Genomic DNA, 9,663 nt, shown 5'->3' with positions numbered 1-9,663 from the left:
CTCCCTACTTCCTCACCAAGAATGATATGACAGCATAGTTTGTGTTTTCTCAAGCTTTACATTTTTTTCTCTCATTTCTCTTTTTTCCTTATGCTCACCCTTAGGACATCATTATTCAATGCTCCAGTTGTTACTCTTTGAATTAATTATCATAAGTTATAAAGACACAAGTTCTGTTATCTGTTGCACATCATTAAATGACTTCATTAAAGCATTAATTATATCAGGGTGAAAAATATTTGTTAGTTTTGCTCATTTATCCTTACAAATTCTTTCTGAATAGCCATCTGTGCAAAGATTTTGGGAGAAAAGGGACACAAAATCCCATATATAGTGTACAGCTATTTAAAAAAAAATACGAGGCATTTTTCTTAGTCTGGTTTGTGTTGGTTTAACAATATCTAAGACTTGATAATTTATTCAGAATAGATATTTTCCCCATTGTTCTAGAGGCACAAGTGTCTGAGATCAAGGGGCTACTTGAATGAGGACCTTCTTTCTGTGTCATAAAGTAGTGGAAAGAATCACAAGGCCAGAGAGAAAAGCAAGACATAGTTAAACTTGCTCTTATAAGAGAAACATGGACTCTATGGTTTCCCTCATAGGGAATAATTAGCACAGGTTTAGGCTAGTCACAGCAGAGGATCACAACAGCCTAATAGCTATGCCCTTATGAATGCATAAGATGATGCTAAGTGAAATGAACTCCATGTTATGGAAATGAGTGTTATATCACTGTTGTAATTACTTTCAACACGCCCTATGTAACCATAGCTTCTTTTGTTGATGATCCTCTTGTATCCTTTCCTGTGGTTGTACTCCCGCTATCACTGTATTTCATCTGAATACACTGGATACTGTGTATACTGGTATTAGAACTAGGGAAGTGAAAGGGAATATTGAAATCGAGAAACAAAGGATAAAAAGACAAACGACTCCAAAAGCAGTACTTACAAAACCATTTGGTGTAAACCAACTGAACAACTCATGAGGGGAGAGGGAAAAGGGGAGGGGGAGGGGAGAATGAGGGAGGAGGTAACAAACAGTACAAGAAATGTACCCAAGGCCTAACGTATGAATCTGTAACCTCTCTGTACATCAATTTGACAATAAAATAAATAAATAAATAAATAAAATAAAAAAGAACCATTCTTGCAGTAACGAGCCTATTCCAAGGATAATGACATGAATCCCTTCACAAGGGCCTAAGCCCTGAGTAATCAATAGCTTCTTAAAGCACACACATTATAGCATATATATTAGAAAGTTACTAAACATAGCAGAAGTGCTACCATAAAGGACTCTGAATTCCTATTCTAGGAAACTGGTAGGAGGAAAGGAGGTTATGGTGTGAGTAATCTCTGAAAGGCAGAGGTTGTTGGCTGCTCTGCAGTGAACAGCCTGCTGTAGATTGACAGAGTCCCAGAATCAGGTCTAAGGTGTACATCCATTGTGTGGGATGGAGCTGCAGGTGTTCCAGCTCTGATATCATATATATCTGTGGTGGTTTTATGAAACAAATACACTAAGGTGCAAATTTTTACATGTTTTTACAGTTATGAAAAGAATACTCACTAAAATTTTGCTTGGTTACCTAAATAATGAAGGAATCATTATATCCCACGTCTGCCAAGTCAACTTCTAAAAGCCATTTTCAAAATGACTTTTCTTTGCATTCTTGTGTCTTTTATTTTGGGGGAAATTGTGGAAAGGAAATGTGTCTAGAAAAATTGTCTTGGAGTCTTGACTTTACCACCTAAAATGTGATCGAGGGAAAAAGGAAATGCTGGGTTTCAGTTTTCTCATTTACAACACAAGAATAATAATACTTATCTGACAATATTGTGGTAAAAATAACATTAATCATAAATTAAATTAAGTAAATTAGCACCAATATGAAAATCTCTAGTATAGATTTTAGCACCAAGGGAGTGTTTAAATACATGTTGAATTAAAATTTGATTTCTCTTCTGGAGATATGCAGAGAGAAACCAAATAATATAAGTCAAAATTATACAGATCTTTAAATTATATAGGTCTGCTCTCTATCAAATATTTATGGTTGCTTGATTTGTTTTTCATTATGATTTCTCAGTGAATGAACTAGTGAGAAACTTTTTGTGTAGTTTATGTAGTAGTATTGGAAGGTTTCATAAAGTAAATTTTCCTCTACCAATTAGAACCCTTAGATCTTAAAATGAAAACAAATTAATTTTTAAAATGCTTAAGGATAATAAAATTAGTTTGTTTGGTTTGCTATTATCTTTGTAGGAATTGTACTCTGGAAATAAATATATGTCAATTTAGAAACTTTATCTTGTTTGAGATTTAAGAGCACAAATAAAGTGATTTTTGGACTCCATTGGGTTATGTGCAAGGCACTATTAAAATATTGATTAAAAATTAAACAAAGGATTAAGGAACAGTTGAAAAAATAATTTAAATTTCACTAAGAATAATAAGGAATAAACTGAAGTATATGTTGAGTTTCATTAACCAAGTGTGTTAAATGTTCACTTGAGATTAAGCAAAACAGAACCTCAGAACATATATATTCAGAATCAAGCCGCAAAAATTTATTTAATTTAATCTCCAGCTCTGTTTATCCTTCAAGAAAAAAATAAATAAATGAGAAGTAAATAGACAGTACAGACCAGTGAGCTTCTAGTTGTCTGTTAAAATAAAGCATTTGGGCCAGCCACTGGTGGCTTATGCCTGTAATCCTAGCTACTCAGGAGAATCAGATTGATGTGGATTTCTGGTTCAAAGCCAGCACAGGCAGAAAAGTCTTTGAGACTTTATCTCAAATATAACCAGCAAAAAGCAAGGCTGAAAGTATGGGTTAAGTAGTAAAACATTTGAACAAGTAATAGGTCCTCAGTTTAAACCCTGGCAAAATCTTAAAAATTAAAAAAAATTGAGAGGCATTAAATTGATGAGCTATTGTGAGTGGTATTCTGAAACCTGCTTCCCAAGAGGGATCCTTTATAGGTATAAACTCATATGCATACATTAAAAAAGTTTTATTATAAAGAATCTGCTCATGTGATCATGGAGAATGCTTTGTCTATGGTCTGCAGTGAGGACCTTTAGGCTTGAGATTTTGGAAAGGCAATGTTGCAGACAAAGTCCAAAGGGAGTCTGCTGAACTTCCTGTTGCTCAGAGAGACAGGCCTTTTTTTTTTCCCCTACTGAGACCTTGAACTGTCCAGATGTGAGTCACCAACATTATAGAGGGTAATCTTCTCTGTCTCAACTTCACTGATCTACAAGTTAATCTCATCTCAAAATATTTTATTTAATTCATGAAACAACTTTTCCCAATTTTCACATTTAGGTTTACTTTTTACGGTCCTAAATGCACATTGATTGCTCTGTTGCATGTGTGTGATATACTTAGGAGGAGACCCAGGATTAAATGACTTGATCTTTGTAATGTAGGTAGAACCGGGCCTAACAGCTTAAATACTCCACAAATGTTAGCAATTGCTACTATGATTGATTTTAGATTTTAAAAGATTCTCTCCTGATTCTTTCCTACCCACAGAGCTAGAGTTCTCATTCCTTCTGTTTGTATCTTCAAGGGAGCTAGCAGATCCTTTTCTCCAGAAAAGTCTATGGAATCCCCTGGAGGAAAACAAGAAGAGAGAGCCACCACCTATTCAGAATCATGAGAATAAGGCCTGTGCTGACACCAAAAGGATTACTGGACAAAAGAGGAGGATTTGTAGGTATCGTTAGAGAGAAGAAAGAGAATACAGGAAGACAGAGATGTGGGTGTGATCTCTTTATTCCAGGGATTCAAGTTTGGGAGGTAGCCTCTTTTAGAGTGGGAAGAAAAGAAGGAGGCTTAGCAATCAATTCCATGTACCTCTCTTCTTGATTCTCCATGATTGGTGTTTTCACCCAAGCCACTGAATAACAAAACAACTTAAACCATCCTTGGGGTCTAGTGTACATATATGTAGTTTGATCATAGATAAAATGTGGCAGCTAAACAGAGACAATGGTTATAGGCAGACAACTGAGCATCAAGAGCAGATATCTGAAATTGGCAACAGGCAAGAAAAAGAACTTTTATAGCTTGCTGATACAAGGCAAAGAAGGAATACAAAATGTTACAAGAAAACAATACAGAGTTTACTTGAAAAGTTAAAACTAGAACTATGATATGATCCACTAATCTCATTCAGAAGGATTGAAGTGAGATTTCCAAGAGATATTAGCACTTCTATGTTTATTGCAGAAGCATTCAGAATAGCCATGATATGAAAACAACCTACATACATATTGAAAGATGAATGCAAAAAGAAATTATGAGATCCATACAATAGAATGTAATTAAGCCTTAAAAAGGAAATTCTGCAATATATGAAGACATGGGTGAACCTAGATTACATTAAGTGAAATATGTCTGACATAAAAAGACAAATACCTTAACTATCTAAAAATCAACTCAGTAAAACTGAATGATTGGTGATTACTTTGGCTAGGGAGAGGATGGAACATGGAGTTACTAATTAATGACATACAGTTTCAGACAAGCATTATGAATAAGCTCTAGAGATCTGCTGTACAACCTTGCACCTGCATTCAACAATAGTACACTTAAAATTTTGTTAAGAGGTAGACTTCATGTTACGTGTTCTTATTACAATGGTAAGAAAACAATCACATTCATTATATACAGTTGGAAAAGATGAGAAAATAGAAAGAAGAAAAATTTACAACTCTAAAAACCATTGTTATTAACTTTTGTTCAGCATTAATTTTAATTTAAAATGCTAAATACATAAAGCATTTGTACATTCATTCTCCCCTCATTTCTAGATTAACCTCAAATTTATTATTTATAGAATCTTTAGTCAGTAAATAGTCATCATCTGCCCTTTTCATATGAAATACAAAATTATGCACATTTTCTGAAAAGCCAATAAACATATCTAAGATATACTATTATTTCCTAAATTACTGAAGCCATCTCGAAGATAAAGTTGCTTTGAGATGATTGATTTTTTTCATTATGCTACAAGCCTGGAATATTTACTACATTGCTCCTGTTTTGCTGGTCATATTTTTAAAAATCTCTCAGGAAATGAAACATAAAGCCTTGTAGGACTATTCTCCATGCTTATGCATCTGTCACTCGATGTCCTTTACTAGGATCGTATCTTTCCTGTGGGGTTCTACTGAGGCTCCTCAGCTGTATCTGCCCATGGATGGGGCATTTCATGTTGGAATGCTTCTAAAGGAGAGTATAACTGATAATGTGGCAGCCTTAAGATTTCTCAAGTGATGAAACGTCATTCAAACATTATTCACTGAATGAAGGTTTGAATCCTACCCAACCCTTGCTTCCTTCCCTGAAGATTATGCTCACATTTTGAAAGAGACCTTTGGTCATTACTTTCCAATTCCTGTATTATTTCCTGGAACAAATGACCCTCAAATTCAGTAGCTTAAACCAACACAAATCTATTACCTTAACAGTTTGGAAGGTCAAAAGTCTGAAATGGTCCTTATGAGGATGAAAAAATGATGAAGGCATAGGCTTGCCCATGCTGCTTTCTGAAGTCTCTGGGTTAATATCTATCTTCTTTCCTTTTCCAGCTTCTATGGAGCTCTCAAACTCATTCTATCTTCCAAATCATCAACAGCTTGTGACTTCTTTCACATATTTTATCATGCTGACCTCAACACTTCTGCCTCCCTCATGGAACTCACTCTGGTTAATCCAGGTTAGTCTATCCTGACAAGTTCTGTAGGTTAATCACATTTTCACATCCCTTCCAGCTTGTAAGTTAACATATTAATATGTCCTGGAGATCAGAACACAAACATCTTTGTACTTGTGGAATGTGTTATTCACTTACCACAAATACTTTCAAAGAGTGGATAATATCTGAAATGGGAGAGAATCCTTGGGGATACCATTTTCCTCTTTTCCTCTTGTTTCTCAACCATGCAAGTTCACTACTTCAAATGCAGTAATAAAATATCCTCCTAGAGTAAAACTATTTTTGTGCACTCTTCTACAGGGCTTCCCCAAGGCAAAATTATGAAGCAGGAATTTATTGAGACTGCCAACGTTTTCCCCTTATACTCCTATTTCTTTTTACCCAAATCTCTGCTCTCTTTTCTGATTCCTAGTCTTGGGCTAGTTCTGATAAGGTATTTTGTAATAGGAGCTAAAGAAATGACTCCCCAAGGACACCTACAAGTTTTCAAAAAGTTTTGAAAATGAAGACTTAAAGGTACAGTTATGAATTCCAAAATGACCAATAATAGGATGACAACAAATTATATTCAAATATGTATTTACTATAAACTATGGTAGTTCCTGAGGGAATTGAAGCATAGCAAAGTTTAGTGGCCAATTTCAAGGAATTGACAGCTGGTTGACTTAAAATTCATGTTATCAGATCAGAGAGCTTCAACCCCTATGTGAGTTCTAGTCTTTTGTGCCACATGAATCATTTGTAGATGCTGGGATTTCAAAATGATTCTTCTTGTATGGTATTTTGAGGGACTTTCATTTTTCAATGGTCACAAGATCACTAATATAGTATGGCAATAATAAAATGCATCTAAAAGCTTTCTGTATATCCTCATAGCATGAAAAGAAATAAATAGAATATAACTTTTAAACTCGCTGGTATGCAATATCTTTTGACATTAATCTCTCCAAAGTGATTCAGCTTGTTAGACTAAGTTTTTTCTCCCTTCCTCTGATAACTTTTCAAAATAGTATCTGGATATATTTGAGGGGGAGGTGTATATAATCCTATGATCACAGGATGCAGGGTTCTTTAGGTTTTAGGTATAGTCTGTGATGTGGAATGGCTATTCTGTTTTTATGTCAAGACTTTTTCTTTTCAGCGAAGTACACCTGTGTGGCCATGTGGACACGACTGGCATTTGGGCTGGTCCTAATCATGCATTTCGAGGGGTGAGCTTCCATGTGTTCTGGCCTCACAATCCCAACTTCAGGCTTTGGCTAGTACTTCAGCTCTTTTAGCACTCTTTGTAAATTTCTAAGAGCATATATGGAATATTTGTGTCCTCTGCATCTCTTTCAGGAAATTAGGAGGACAGGCATGTCACATCAGGTTTACCAAACTTTCACCAATGAAGCCTCATTGCTTTTGCATCATGCTGGATGAGACCACATGCAGACTCTACATGGGAGCAAAGGCTTCCACTGCCTGCATGGGTGGTCTATACAGGATTACTAGGAAAAAGGATCTGAGACAGAAGTATGTGTTCTGAAGTGTACTAAGGAGGGCACCTGAATCTTCACTTATGAGGGAATGAGGAATGGGGGGCTGAAGTATGACAGAATACAGCAAAGCCTTAGCTGATCCTGTGGAGAAGCTCTGTAGCTAGGACAGAAGGTAAAACTATCATGAATCAATGCAAGGGTCTGGACATTTATAACATTGTTTGGACCAGTTCTTGGATTTATTCCTCTTCTCTACATGAAACAGGCATTTCCTGAGAACAGCTCCCTGAGACAAATTCAGCTGTTACCTTTCAGACATCAGCAGTGCCTGGAGAAATGAGTGTCTTAAAGAAGGAAGAAACAGAGGGGCACACCACAGCATCTGCTGCTACAAGGAAGCCCTTGACTGGCCTCTCCCAATTCCCAATTAACCCACCCAGATATTTACACGGATCTGATCTTCATATTCCTTTCCCTTGATCCTAAGAGCAGAGGAGAAGCATTTTATTTTCATTTCTATTTGCTCACACTCTGCCTGAACAGCAAAGTGTGGGTTTTCCCTATGCTCTTCTTCTTTGGAGTGAACTTCTATACCACATTGTCAACTATGTGGTGTAGAACTATGAAGGACCTGAGACTCTTTTTTTGTTTTTTGACTGTTGCGGGGCTTTAACTCAGAGCCTGGGCAGTGTTCTTAAGCTCTACTACTTTGAGCTATAACACCTTTTCCAGTTTTCTGATGGTTAATTAGAGATAAGAGTCTTATGGACTTTCCTGCAGAGGCTGGCTTTGAACTGAAATCTTCAGATCTCAGCCTCCTGAATAGATAGGATTACAGGTCTGAGCCACCAGCACCTCGTGGACCTGAGATTTTTACTTTGTTCTCAAGCCAACAGTTTAACTTGCTATAGTTTCATGAATGTTGGCAGGTGACATAGTCCCCCTGAGACGAAGAATAAGAGCTTCATTAGTCATAGGACATTAGGAAGCTTGAGTTTCATGTTAATCCCCATTCCCTTTGTCCCTGAGGTCCTATCGAGCACTATTGATGGTACTACTGGTCAACAATCCTCATAACTGGGGAATTCCAAGCTTAGGAAAGCATCACTCTGATACAAATTTTGATCCAGGGAGATAAATTATTTTTTATTTTATTGTACACCAACAAACCCCACAGTGTGCTTAGAAAGATATCCTACATCTTTCTGGACTGGGCCTAAGTTCATCTTTAAAAAGATAGTCCAGAATAAAAGATTGTCAGTGCCTCTTTTCATGAGATTGAATAAATCTGAAGGATTTCTGGAGATTTGCCTACCATCTCTCACATCCTTAACCTATCAAAGCACTATGCTTCATAGCTTAGTTGTACAGGTAGAAAGGTTAATCTTTGTGCATTATGAAGAAAGCAGGATATGAATCAACTTTAATAACAGCTTAACTATTATTATAAGATCCTTGGAATGACTAATAACTGGAGATTATTTATGATAAAAACAAACTAGTTTTGTATCTCCCAAACAGCATTCAGATTATTCACTGAATTTATAATCTATTTTCTGTATTATTAATACTTAGGAAGGCTATATGATGCTTTTAGCATGAAAATCTGATCCTTACTAGGAGAATAATAATTGAAATCATACTGACAGATCAGAACAAGAATATATGAGAAAGTATTTTCAAGGATGATATAGGTTTCTTGGTATAAGGTTCATTTCATTTGATGTAATGGTTGTAGATTTGTTTTGCTGATAAATACATAAAATTGAATGTTTACAGAAAACAGCTCAGGGGAAATTTGGAAATTTTTATATTAATTATAAATGTTTTGACTAGAGAATCTGAATAATTTCACTATTAAAAGAGTACATTTACTTAGATTATCAACATGACTTGTAGGAAGCTTATATACAGCTTAATTTTGTGCTTTATTTAGACATATAAACTACCAAGTAGTAAGTAGTTCATTGTATTATACAGAGTAATTAACTTTAGCTGTTATAAGAAGTAACTTGTAAGATTCAGTGGCTTAATATGCAACAGTTTTGCTTCTTATTAATTTCTACTAGGTTTGAATGTGCTCCCCACCTCAACCACAAAGTTAATGTCTTGGAAATGAATCCCAAATGCAATATTGTGTGGAGAGGTGGGATCTAAGAAATGATTTAGGTCTTGCTTGGGAGCTCTGCTTTAATGCATAGATTAATGCCATCCTGGTGAACATTGGTTTGTTATTAAAGATATTTCCTCCCCTCAGTCTCCTGCATTTTCTTCTACCTTTTGCTTAATGGAATAAGACATCTTTTGCCAGATGACAGTGACACAATCTTGGACTTCTCACCTTCCAGAATGGTTAGTCAATAAATTCTCACTCATTATAATTATTCAATATCTGGCATTCTGTGTGAGAGAGAAGCTAAAGCAAACTAAGACAAGGTTAC

Source organism: Perognathus longimembris, chromosome 2, assembly GCF_023159225.1.
Source record: "Perognathus longimembris pacificus isolate PPM17 chromosome 2, ASM2315922v1, whole genome shotgun sequence".
Taxonomy (NCBI): Eukaryota; Metazoa; Chordata; class Mammalia; order Rodentia; family Heteromyidae; genus Perognathus; species Perognathus longimembris.
This window is presented reverse-complemented; position numbering follows the sequence as displayed.